General features: G+C 35.2%; 1 long non-coding RNA gene across 1 annotated transcript in view; it reads right to left on the minus strand.

The window, feature by feature from the left end:
• Positions 1–3,158: 3,158 nt before the first annotated feature.
• Positions 3,159–14,142, minus strand: part of LOC144320066 (uncharacterized) — a 33,146-nt gene continuing 22,162 nt past the window's right edge. Inside the window, exon 3 of the long non-coding RNA XR_013385651.1 lies at positions 3,159–3,357. This is a non-coding gene — a long non-coding RNA (uncharacterized LOC144320066). The remainder of the gene's footprint in view (positions 3,358–14,142) is intronic.

Raw genomic sequence — 14,142 nt, forward strand, 5'->3', positions numbered from 1 at the left:
CCCAGTGAATATCCTTATGATTCTTGCTTTAATTCTCCATCAGTTATGTTACTTAAATCTGTTTTACGTAGATCTCTGTCTGTGGTCTTATCTTATTCTTTCACTTGGGATACATTCCTCTGTCAGCATTTTGTCTAAGTCTCTGCCTTCTCTGTGTTAGAAAAGCCAGTTATAGCTCCTGCTCCTGACAGTAATGATATTATGATTAAGTCATGTAGTACCCAGGACCTGGCACTTCAGGGAGTGTCTCTGGTGTGTGCTCCCTTTGCTCTGCTGTTGTATTGTGGCTTCTCTGTCATTCAGGCCAGTCACCTGCAGAGGTTCTACTTGTCTACTGTGGATAGTGTTTGGTCCCTGGCCTGAATGTGGTGAGTTTTAACTAGGTACACTAGTGAAATGAGACCTGACATCAACTTCATCAGAACTGAGGCCCTGTGGAACTCTCTGATCAAGATATGTGGTGTGGTGGACAGTGGTTTGTGTTGGTTTTCTAGGGGAGAGGCCTGTCATGGTGGGGACTGAGATAGGCTGGACCAAGAAGGGCAGTCCTACCAGAGCACAGGGAGCATGGGGCTTGATGTAAGCAAGTTAGGCAGCCAGTGTCCAAGCTATGTTGTTTCTCACAGGGGGCTCTCTGTTTATTCTGATGGGTGCGGCATATTAAATATAGTCTAATCATGTCCTTTGGAACAAATGTATAGAGAAGAAGAAAATGGACTGTGAAAACTAGTTAACAATCTCATATATAGACTCATATAGATTCTAGAGATTTTCTCTGATCCTTTGTTATCCTTGTTATTGATGTATTGTTATTGATGTATTGTTATTGATACTTGCCCAATATCACACAGATATAATGTGTCCACTTGTAGATAGGAATTCAACTCTGATTCTTCATGCTGTGCTATTATCTATACAAATGTATAAAAAAATGAACCAAGAATTTGTGTTTGCATTATAACTTGTCACGATGTATCTTGTGGATGCATCTACAACAGTGGCTTTTCTATGTAAAGTTTTTAAATTAATGTGTATTTTTAGAGCTTAAAAGTTAACTATATTCCCATAAAAATGGAAAATATTTAATGATACTTAACCTTATTTTAAGGATTTTTTAATAAAATAAGAATAACTTTTTAACTGGACATTTATAGGCAATCAAGATGATTTTATTGCAACACTTCAGATATATTATTTCAGAAAATTATTTAATAGTCATCACTTATATTTAATTCAAAATAAGTGTGATCGTTGATTGATAAAAATATGAGGAAAAAATGACATAATCAGGAGCACCTCATATGTGGTATCAACTTACTTGTATATTAAAGTCACAAAAAATGATTTTTCCCAAATTATACTGAATGCGTTAACATTTGCACATTCGTCTCTCCGAATCAGGTTGTATCTTGACCAGAATATCTAAGCTTTTTTTTTTAAGATTTTATTTATTTATTCATGAGACACACAGAGAGAGAGAGAGAGAGAGAGAGAGAGAGAGGCAGAGACACAGGCAGAGGGAGAAGCAGGCTCCGTGCCGGAGCCCGACGTGGGACTCGATCCCGGGACTCCAGGATTACTCCCTGGGCTGAAGGTGGCGCTAAACCGCTGAGATACCTGGGCTGCCCTCTAAACTTCTTAATCTATAATTTCTAGCTCTTCCACTGTTTGGATATGGGCAAGAGAATATTCCCAATATTTTCATTTTATTTCAGCTCAATGCCTAACATCTTCTCAGTTGTCTTCCACAGATTTACCTTCCCAAAGTTCATAATTAAAGCTCATCTGGGTACCCTTGACGCTCAAATAGTGGAGGTTTGGATGGAGTTTATGTGGGCTATGTCCTCATACATGGGTGTGAGATTCCTATGGGACAACGTAAGACAGAGTATAGGCCAGGGTTAGGAAATGGTTATGCCTTCCCTGTTTCCATGAAAATAGAAGGGTTCAGTAAATAAATCTAGGTAACATACTATTACATAAAATGTCAGGTAACTTTATCAAGGGACAAGAATAGAACATATTTAATACTATATAACATTTATATATTTATAACATTTGTACATTCATATATCTGGATATGTGATATGTGAATCTCTTTTTGTAGTCTTTTTTAAATATTTTATTTATTTATTTATTTATTTATTTATTTATTTATTTATTTATGAGACACACACACACACACACAGAGAGAGAGAGAGAGAGAGAGGCAGAGACACAGGCAGAGGGAGAAGCAGATTCCATGCAGGGGGCCGGATGTGCGACTAGATCCCAGGTCTTCAGGATGACGCCCTGGGCTGAAGGCAGTAGACCGCTGGGCCACAGGAGCTGCCCTCTTTTTGTAGTCTTGTGTAAACCTTCCAAAGTTTAGAATTAGGCCTGCCTCATATTTTTCCAAGATGGAAGAAACTAATTTCTTTTGTTAAAACAAGACTTCTAATGTCTCTCTGTCTCTGTGAAATTATTTCTCCTAAAATATTACCTTTTGTTTCCCAACATCATATTTTCTCCTGTCATTTCCTCAGATATCTGCATTTTTCTGAGTCATCTGTCACTGTTGCTATAGAAAACCTATTTCTAAAGTAAACCTCCAGCCCACCCTTACCTTATCATTTTCCTTGAGCACACAGAGTTCTACCATTAAGCTCTTCCTGTATATAAATTCTAGAGCTACTAAGGATGTGAGGGAGACAATTTAAGAGACAGTTTTATTTTGGTGTGCTAGAAAACTTTATTACAGTTTAAAATCCCTGGTCTCAAAAAATTATAAAAAAATAAATGTTTGGTCTTACTAATATGAGGATAATGGTGAATATGTGGGAGAATTGAGATTGCTACTTGCTTCACTTCAAACTATTAAGATAAAAATCCTCTAAAACATGAATTTATTCAACAACTACTCCAAAAGCTACTATATTCTAGGTGTTATGAATGATATTTGGTAAGACAAATGTAAGAATATTATAGTGAACCTAAAGAAAAGTGATAGGGATTAGGCATGTAACTGGAGAGATTTCCAGCCCAGATTGGAAATGTTTTTCTCTCAGAAAATTGATAAAGGGGAAAGGAATAAATAAAGCAACCAAAGACACAAATGAGGTACTCTATTACACAGCAAAATCAATAAGGATTTATTTATATAAAACTTTAAGCAGTGATGTGCTTTATGCACTCTTCGAAGATTTCAAGTACAGCAAATCTCCGTAAGTGTCATGTAGAAGACTGGCAGTAGAGCAATACCAGCTATGTTGGGATGGATTCTAGGCTGTTTTCAGTGTACTTTAAAGTTATTTTATTCTCCATATGAGTAGAAAGGAATTAAAGGATATTCCAAATGAAAATATGTCCAGTGGGGGCCTAGAGAAGTATTAGGTAAACAAATTAATGTCATAGAATCATATATTTTAAGAACACAATCAAAATTAATTTAATTTTATCTTATAAGCTAAAGATCAGGAATTATGAACCATATGAAAAAATGCAACTAAAAAAAAAAAAGAAAAAATGCAACTATTTAATGACACAAGTAGTGTAGTATAAAGTCTGGAATTCAAGACAATGAACTTACTACTCTAGGGTAAATGACTTATCCTATTTGATCCTTATTATAAAACTTACAAAATTGGACAAAAAGGCTTAAAATGCCCCTAAACCCTAAAACAATGATTCTTTGGAGACAGAAACCAAGTTGAAATTAACATCCTTGCATATCCTCTTCAGTACTTTTCCTATACTCCTCTAAAATTAGAATATAATAAAGTTCTGTTATCAGTATCAAGTACCTTTAAATAATAAACTTATAATCTCTTTGTATGACCTATGGTCAAAGGTAACTATTTTTTGTTCTCACATATTAATGTGTCTTCATGTTTAATAGTTCAAGTATATTTAGGGCATATACTAAAAATAAAAGACAAAGGATGAGTTTAAACTAATACATTCAAGAGAGGTATAGCTGTGATTTCTCTCTCATGTAAAATATGTACAGAAAGAGTCATGAGGGAATAGCAGAAATAGGGAATAGTTCAGTCTTAGAGAATTGTATGATGGAGTGTCTATATGTTAAGGTTCTGAAGTGAAAATACCTGATAGTTTACTCTGTCTACTTTAGAAGCTTTGGACTGTCTGGCATGGCTAGCCCTCTCATGAGGGATTCTTTATGAATGGATAATGCAATTTGTACCAAGTTATTTTACTATAACTTAATGATTAGACTAGGAAACATTGTTGGACCTAAAAACAGTCACCTCTTAATCTGGCCAGCAGCCTACATAATCATCCTCCAATTGAGTTGCCTTGTAGGACAGATACTAGCTAAATTAATGAAATATTTTCATAGGAGGATTTAATATGGTCTCATATTATGAGGTTTTCACATCATGAGGTTGGCTGTTTACATTCAGAACACTGAGAACAACAACAACAACAAAAAATTCCATCTTTGCGAATATATTCAGATATCATGGGACTTCCTAAAGTAGGGGTCACCTAGGCTTCCATATAGACTAGATAAACACACAGAGAAAGAATAACATTAAAGCAAAAAGCAAAATGATGAATCAGAAAATGTATGAAATGATAAGGTGCAACAAACAGGTTTATCAGGAAATATATTGTCATCAAGTCAAATAACATGGATAAGAAATAGTAAGGAAAATAGAAATAAAAAGCCAGGATGGAATATTCTCAAAAGCAATCTTAACATATGGTCTTCCTCTCCCACACAGACATTCTTCCCCTACACTGGTGCTCCTACAAAGCCTCTGCCATTCGATCTTTAACAGTTTTGGACTGAGTTGTTTGGGAAGTGAGACTAAAGGAGAAATTAGATACTATTTGAAAACCTTTGTATTTTTATTCCTTTGAATCTCTGCTTAACTAACTTGCTTGTTGAAGACTTTCTTCTGTCTTTTCTTTCACTTTTCTATATCTCATGTATCCTTTGACAGCAAGTACCAGTGCCAGAGTGAGAAGGAAGTCTCATTAGAAACTTTAGTAGAAACTTGATTTTTTTTATATTTGTCTGATTTAATTGTATAAAGTTGGATAAGTATAATAGAAGGTAGAATACTTTTATAATTATGAGATCTAAATATTTTCACCTATTGTGGTTGGTTAAGTTCTATCTGCATACTTGTGATATATTCATAATTAATTTAAAAATTGCATTTTTCTGTCTCCATAGGCAGAGTATATGCAGCTCCATATGCATCTCCCCATCCTTGAATTTGGCCTACAAAAGTCACACAAAGTTAATTTGGACAATGGGATATTAGCAGGTATAATGCAAATAGGTGCTCAAAATGTATGTCTGCAGTCAGTATGCACAACTCTTAGAAAATATAATCTCTTCGGTCACTTGTCATTGCAAAGAAAATTTCTTCCAAGTAGCTTCCAAGTTGCTTCTCCAACATGGATTACAGAAGTAAAACTCACAGTAGGCCAAAAGTGACAACCAAAAGTAGTCAAAAAAGCCCACTTACAGCTGACCACAGATGCATAAAAAAGAAAATTGAATTGTTAGATGCCACTGATATTTGGTGATTCTTTATTAATCAGCCATTAATAAGTAATATTCCTTTTGCTAAGTAAATAAAGGGTCCTGAGATAATCAGGCATATAGAAAACAATAAAATAGTGATAAAGGCTAGGAATGAACATGATAAGGTAGAATTAAAATTTTAAGTAAGGGAATCAGGCAGGAGTGGTTTCATATTGATGGTGATATTGGAGGCTATTGAGGGAATGGGTCGTGTACATATCTGTGCAGATATAACTCCAAGCCAAAAGATGAATTAGTGCAAACGGCCTGAAGCTAGAATGTGCCAACCATTTAAGAACAGCAAAGAAGTAAGTAGGGCAGAGAGACAGACTCTGTGGTCTTAGATTCACTCCAAATTACATGGGAAATCCCTGGAGGATTTTGAGAATACATTAATGAAGTAAAATATGAGATTTACCTTTTAAAAGAATTAATCTATCTGCTTTGTAGAGAATTGGCTGAAGGATGGAAAGCTAGAGTTTCAGCAATCAGGCTGATTAGGAGGCTATTGCAATAATTCAGAAGAGAATTAAAGATAGCTTAAACCAGTGCAGGACCAGTATTCCAGGCCAAAAATCTCCAGTTTCTGGACATTGTGAAGGTATACCAGAGAATATTTATTAATTAATTTTTGTGTGAAATATAAGAAAATTGGAAGGGCTAATAATTCTAAATTGGCCAGAAAAACTGTAAAGTGAAGTTACAACTCCCCCAAGACAGGAAAAACAGCATAGGGATGAGAGACAACAGAAGTCACACATTAAAAAATAAATAAATAAAACAAACAAACAAAAAAACATTTAGCCTAGCATAGGTTGAAAGGATATGTATATGACAGGATACTGAGTGGAGAATTTTTCTAATGCCCTGCAAAATAGCACTAAAGTCCACAGTCATAAGCAATTAATACTTGATGCCATATATTTTTTAAAAGCCCATTCATAAATAGAACCACACACTATCTTCCAGTGCTTAAAAACAAGATTAAACCATGTTTTTCACAGTGAACTCTTTTTCTCCTCACTCTTCTACTCTATCCCACTCCCCGCTACAGTATATAATCAAAATATCAGGGACGGTAACTAGAGAGAGGAAGTCCTAGATTACCACAAATGAGAAATAGAATGGTTTTAGTTACCCTGCCTATTTGAAGAATAAATGAGATTCTTTCCTCACAAAGCAGAGTAAAAATGTATAGGTAAAAATTCACCTTAGAGACAGAAATTGGAGATTTCTGTAAGGTACAAGACTAGTATCTCATTTTCTTACTGGAAGATAACTGAGCATTGAATCTCTGAATCTTTCTCATGCTACTATAAAGGAGCTCTTTGGGTGAACTGACACATGTTCTTGGACTCAGGGTTTAGTGTGTTTTGTTTGTTTGTTTTTTTAAGGCAGTGTAGCTTGAGATAGCAGCTTGAAGCAGAGAAACAAGAAGAATCAGTGGCATCTCTGAAAAGAAAGCAGTGAGAGCTACTTAGTGTTTCCTTTGCCTCTATTTTGGGCCATGAAGGTTAGAGATTGCTCAGGGGACTGCCCAAGGTTCTGCTGCACCAGTAAGGGTGGCACACTACCTAGAGATGGCTTATGATGGACTACTCCTGAAGCCATATTTAGAGCTGCTCCTTTATAAAGAGCTCCCCATAGAAAGAAGGAACAGAGTAAAGCTAAACATATTTGCTAGACATTCATGAACATTATGGGCTGAGGCCACTAGTAGGAGACATAAGCAAAATAAGCAGGAGTGAAAACATAGATAAATTGTTACCAAAGCAAAATAAACAGATTATAAATGAAGTTATCTGCCTCTTCTATTACTCATCTCAGCCTCAATACCAGAGTAGTGAGAATCTTCAAAACACAGGGAAAGACTATTTCTCAGAATAAGATCAGGATACCTACCCTCTTCCTTTGCTAGGCACTGGGGTAAGCGGAGAAGTGAAAGAATGGCCAATGCTTTCTTTTCACTACAGCTACTGTAAGAAACCAACCCGGGTATGCCTGAAGGGAGTAGATTGCATAGGATTACATCCACAGTAAAACTGGATTTTCTAGCATAATTGTGTTTTTTTTTAAGATTTAATATGAGAGAGTGACTAATAACCTGTGAGATCATCCAGATGTATTTTGCAGATCAGGAAATAGAGACTTAATGATCATAGTTGAAAGTAACGATGGAAGAAAAAAATGTCTAGACTTTACTTAGATCAAAACTTTGCAAATCATACAATATATTATTTCTTCCGTCTTGAAGAACACTTTTTTTCTAATAATCTCTTACATTGTTTCTCGCTATAATGTAGTTGTAAAAGTAAACATAAAAATTATGACTCTTAGCCTTCAAAAGATGTATGTGGCAGTGATAAATTGAGTACTTTCCTAAAATATGAATGTAAAATGTACATTTAATAAGAAATGTCCTCTCCTCTGAATTTACAAAAAAAATTGGTTTATAAACATTTCTATTCCTTATTGATAGGAAATATTTATTTCAAATATCCCACCTTAATGGGAATGAAGAATCTATACACAGCAAAAGCTAGTTTATTACACTGTTTGAAAGTATGTCAGGTGATTCTCCACATGTCTAAAATATGTAATAAAAAGAAAAAGCATGCATAGATTTTCGATTATTTTCAATTGTGCAAGCATCCTGCATAGTGTCAACTTGATATCAACTCTTAATTAGAAGTGCAGTTATTTTTTTTCTTCTACAACTAAACTTTTCTTTTCCACTGTTCTTTGATCTTTTTCCCCCTCTACATTTTCAATGCCTTCATGTTTTTCTCTTTAGACTCTTTTTAAAAACCTTTAACCAGTAGATGTCATGCCTTATATTGAACTATTAGTAATGTCCCAAGATAGTAGAAAATAGTACTCTCTACACAGCTCTTCCCTACTTTTTGAAAGTTCATGTTATGCCACTTCACATTTGCAAAAGGCTTTCATTAGTATTTTTTTTTTTTTTTTGGCTAACCTAAAGAAATCCAAAGAGGATTTTGCTTTTATGAAAAAAGGGTAAAGCAAAAATAAAGGTCAATGTTTGTTTTGTAGTGAGCCAGTAGAGAGGCAACATATACCCTGAGCAATGAGAGGGGCCCATCTAAGCTCATTCTCCAGGAACCACACAGTATCTCAGCATCAAGCTGTCATAGTTTTGGACTGTGTCTATGAGCACCTGGCTTTATCTCAATTTATTTTGTGTATCTGTTAGTAAGATGTGTCCTAAAGTATCAGAAAAGCCTAACAGAGGTTATTTTTGGGGATCTGAGAATGTTCAAATTTTTTTCTGTATAAATTAGTGGTAACTGCTTCTTTGCTTAATGCCATTTTTACTTGTGGATGTTTTCATAGGAGTGCTCTACTTTCTAATAGTGAAGGAAACCTTGTTACCAGCAAGCCAATATAGAACTGATGCTGTTGGCTACCAGGTACTACAGGAGCCAGAGAGAAGTTGTCCAACTTGCAGGAGCCTAGCAATGGAAAAGTCTCCCATGCAGTAAGAAGATTGCAGTGGTTTCCTATTTGTCTCATTCTTTTAAACTGCCTGTTGATTTTTTAAAGCATGTTGTTCCATACATTATTTTGTAGTGATTCTACATTTTGACATAGACCCATGAAGGACATCATCAAGAAAGACATTGGGCAATGATAAATTTTCAAGACAAAGTTCTATTTTTTTTCACTAGCTACAATGTCCTATAGTGATTGAGTAAAAATATAAGTGAAATTAAAGCTCTTAAAAAAAGAACATACCATTTTCCCAGTAAAACTCTGAAATAAAATATCCTATTCTTCTATGATGGAACCTAATAAATTGTGGGAGCTTTCTCAGTTTTTACATGGTGAAGACTTCTGACTACAGTGAGATAGTATACCAGGTTCACTAGAGAAATTTTCTATAACCTGGGAATGTGGCAATAAATGAGTAGTAACTATACTAGTTTCCTATTCCTGCTGTAAAAAAAAATTGTCACAGATTTGGTGGTTTAAAACAAATGTATTATCTCACAGTTCTACAAGTCAAAAAACTAATACAGATCTTAGGGGGATAAAATCAAGACTCTGGCAGAACTGCATTAACAAAATTGTTGCTGAAAAGTGTGCTGTTTAATTTCCATATACTGGTGACTTTTCCAATTTTCCTTCTGGTATTGATGCCTGGTTTCATTCCATTGTGGTCAGAAAAGATGCTTGGTATTTCAATCATCTTAAATTTATTTCGAATAAATAAATAAATAAATAAATAAATAAATAAATAATTAATTTTATTAATTTCGACTTATTTTGTAACGTAACGTGATTTATCAGAGAATGTTTCATATGCACTTGAGAAGGGTGTGCATTCTGCTGCTGTTGGGTAGAATATTCTGTATATATCTATTAGGTCCTTTTGGACTATGGTGTTGTTTGAGTTCGCTGTCCTATACTGATTTTCTCCCTGAATGTGCTATCTACTGTTGAAAATAGGGTAATAGTCTCTTACTATTACTGTTATCTATTTCTCCCTTTAGATAGGTGAATGTTTGCCTTACATACTTGGTGCTTGTTATGATTGTTATGATTACTTATGATTGTTATGATTATTATATTCCTGATGAGTTGGCTCTTTCTTATCTATGTAATAGCCTTCTTTTCTTTTGTGAGAATTTTTAACTTAAAGTCTATTTTGTCTGATAAATATAGTCATCCTTGTTCTCTTTTGGTTGTCATTTCATACAAGATAAAACAGAATTTCTACTTGGTTCTTTTTAATTGTTTCTCTTTATCGATATTCTCATTTTGCTCATAAGTCATTTTTCCAATTTTATTTGGTATTTTAAACAATATTCTCTTGGAAATCACTGAGCTTGATACACTTTGAATTCTTTGTCAATGATTTCTAGATCTATAATTACTTAGGCTTGATACATAGAGATTTATTTTGTCCATATGATTGTGTCATGTTTTCGAAATATTCATGCTGTTTGTAGCTTTGCACTGGGGTCTGCACATTTGAAGAAACGTCATCTCCTCCTGGCTTTGACTGAGAAAGACCTTCACTAGTCAGGCTAGAGAATCTGAGCTTTTGTTTCTAGTTACCTAGGCTGTCCTGTCTTCTTACTTATTTTTCTTTCAGGAGCTCACAATCTTGTGGTTTTTTTTTTTTTTTAAGATTTTATTTATTTATTCATGAGAGACACAAAAAGAGAGGCAGAGACATAGGCAGAGGGAAAGCAGGCTTCTCGAAGGAAGCCGGATGTAGGACTCAATCTGGGGACCCCAGGACCACACCCTGAGCCAAAGGTAGATGCTTAATCACTGAGCCATCCAGGCGTCCCAGGAGCTCACAGTCTTGTATATCACTCTTCCCTTTTGCTATTTAAGTCTTTGTAAGATAACATCTTTAAGAAGCTTTTAAAACAGAAAAAGTGCTAAAAAGAGAATTTCTGCTTGCTTAGATCAAAGCTCTTTTATTGTCCTTTATGGTGAACATTTCAAGTAGGCATGTAGGTTGACCACTTAAAGAACTGAAGTTTATTTGTAAATTCATAAATTTTTTATTCATTGTTCCAGTAAACCAAAATAAAAAGGCTCTTGAGAGTGTGAACAATGCCTGCGTGTAGATAAAAGGATGGAATGTTGCTTTAACCTTTAAAATTGAAACTTTTTCTTTAGGATATTTCAGGTGGGAGATAACAGTTGTTGTAGCCTTCTTTAATAGAGACAGAAGTAAATGACTTGCACAATCTGTCTACCAAGAAGAACTATTGTGTTATTATTAGCACTACCAAGGGAAATAGATTTTATGCTGGTGAGTAAGTTGACAATCTGAATGACCGGCTCCATTTTACAAAGTCACATTACAATGGAAAAGTTATGTAATAATAATGCATGGAACCTGTCTCTATGAATAATTGGGTTATACAAAGCTTCAGATGATAAATAAATAAATTCAAGCACCATCAGTGATAAATTATTACGTTTACAAAATTAAATTCTAATATACATAATAAATTATGTGGTTTCCAAAACACTACATTTTTGTCTTGTCTTACTGGTTCTATTACCACATTTAAATAGGTTTGTTGTTTCAGGTTTTTGTTTTGTTTTGTTTTTTGCCAAAATGAGTAGCATAGAATGGAGTCTAGTTTATTTAGTTTCCTCATCTTTCCTTATTACCTATTTTCTGAGATAACTGATTAGCAACTTCTTTTCTCTCTTCAAACTTCCATTGTACCGTATTCTGCTAGTTTTTTCTTCTATATGACCCTCTGCTCTTCAGTTTTTTGGTTGTGTTTTTGTTTTCCTAACTCCTCACCCTACAGAAGGTCTGTCTGTATGGGATATGTCCAAGAGCTCTGACTACATCATTTTCTCTGTAATTATTCTTATTCCTTAGATGATTTTATCTAGATATTTAGATTTAAATCACATTCATGCACAAATACTTCCAAATTAATACTTTACCCCAACCTCACTCAAAATATCTCTACTATATCTCTACTTTGAAGTCTTATGCGCATGTCAAACTCCTATGTCAAAATTCAAGTTTGATTGATTCCCTTTTCAAATCTCTTCATGGCTTAGTCTTTCATAAATTTGCAAAAGCACAAACATTAGCCCTATTTCTCAGGGGCAGAAGCCTGTAGCTATCTTTCTCTAAACTCTTTCTGTGCATTCTACTGGCCAATCTTGAAACTCTGACCTTAAAGTAGGTCATGAAAGTAGTCCTATGCATCAGCTCAACTTTCATTAGACTGTCAAATCAATGTTACCTCTCTCATATGTGGTAAACAGTCTTTCACATTTTGTAATATTTAATAAAAAATGTATGTGCATATATATGTGTGTGTTTATGATATAGGAGTTTTGAAAATAAAAATACATTCATAAACTCATCATCAAATGACTATTACTAGATTGGTTACCTAAAACTCCATTCCTCACCTTACTTTTCCTTCTGCGGAAATCATTATTATACAAAAATTGTTTTCTCTATCACCAGACACAGTTGGAAAACTGTATGAAGTATGTGAAACAAAAGTTTTAGGGCTTTGGATAATAGTCTGTGAAGAACTGTTATCTCTGAGAGAAAGATGGCATTTGAGATGAGCCCAGTGGCTGCTCGATTTTCTTCCTAGGAACACACTTGGGACTACAGTGGAGGGGAATTCCAGGGTGATGGTGCTGGTTGAGGTGGGGAAACTGAGCTCACAGTTAAAGTTGGCTCAGGGGGCTGGATGTTATGAGACTGTGTTCCCCAAAAGAGGAAGTTATGTAGGAAAAGAACTCCAGAAATGTGTATATGGCTTCCTTTGAGTATATACAGAATAATAAAATATGGGTGCAAATGGTGATGCTTAGCAAAAATTACCTCTAGAGTAAAACTACTCCAGACCTGTCCCTGCCCTAGCTTTACTTCTGTGATGGTTTAGCTCTGCTACTAATGTGCAATCTATGTGTGTGCTTACTTTGTTGAATGTCTCAGGTGATCAACAAGAATCTCCACTTCTAGCTTTGGCTGGCTGGAGCTTAAATATCTTTGTGTTCTGTGTGAGCTCTGGAAATTGTTTAGCTGCTATTGCCCTGGTTGATATTTTTTTTTAATTTTTATTTATTTATGATAGTCACACAGAGAGAGAGAGGCAGAGACACAGGCAGAGGGAGAAGCAGGCTCCATGCACCGGGAGCCCGATGTGGGATTCGATCCCGGGTCTCCAGGATCGTGCCCTGGGCCAAAGGCAGGCGCCAAACCGCTGCGCCATCCAGGGATCCCTCTGGTTGATATTTTTATGATAATTTTGTGATTAAAATTTTATATTTTCTTATAAACATTAAAAATTGTCTTCCAAATTTACTTCTTGTATCCATCTAAAGAGACAAAATATAGAGAGTTTCAAATTCATTTTTTCTTTATGGATAACCAATTTACCCAATAAAATATATTGAATAATTTGTCATTTCTTTCTAATCTACAATGGATTCTCTGTTGAATCAAATTTACAAATATGAAAGGATTTGGTTTTAGATTATTTACTATTTTATTGCTTTGTGGCCAATACCACATTTTCTTTTTTTTTTTTTTTTTTTTTTTTTTTTTTTTTTTTTTACCACGAATCAATCCACCGATGTTTATTGAATATAACCAACAGCCAAGCATTGTCTGGGGCACTCGGGACACAGAAGGAAATGGCACAGGCCTGAGGCCTGGGCTTCGAGAAGCTCACCTTGCAGTGGGAAGCACAGGTGACAGGTGCATATCGATGCAACAGTGGAATGGTGGGGGGGGGGGGATTACGCCAAAGGACTTCTCCAGTCTGGGGCATCAGGGAGGCCCCCCTGAGGAAGCACAATTTGAGGGGACAGCAAGAGAGGGGGAACGTAACCAGGAAAGTGACAGGGGTGCAGGACAAGGGGCCTAAGCCTTTGTGATGAAGAGCAGAGAGCAAGAAAGAACAGGAGGTGGCTTTAGATGAAGCCAAGACAAATTAGAAAGGATCGCAAAGAAATAAAAGTAGTAATTATTACTCTACAGCACACACTCAAACTAGTTTAACAAAATGTTGCCTTAATTATATCTACCTTAATGAACAGATAAAAACAGTTTGTAATTAGTT

This window comes from Canis aureus, chromosome 9 (genome assembly GCF_053574225.1).
Source record: "Canis aureus isolate CA01 chromosome 9, VMU_Caureus_v.1.0, whole genome shotgun sequence".
NCBI lineage: Eukaryota > Metazoa > Chordata > Mammalia > Carnivora > Canidae > Canis > Canis aureus.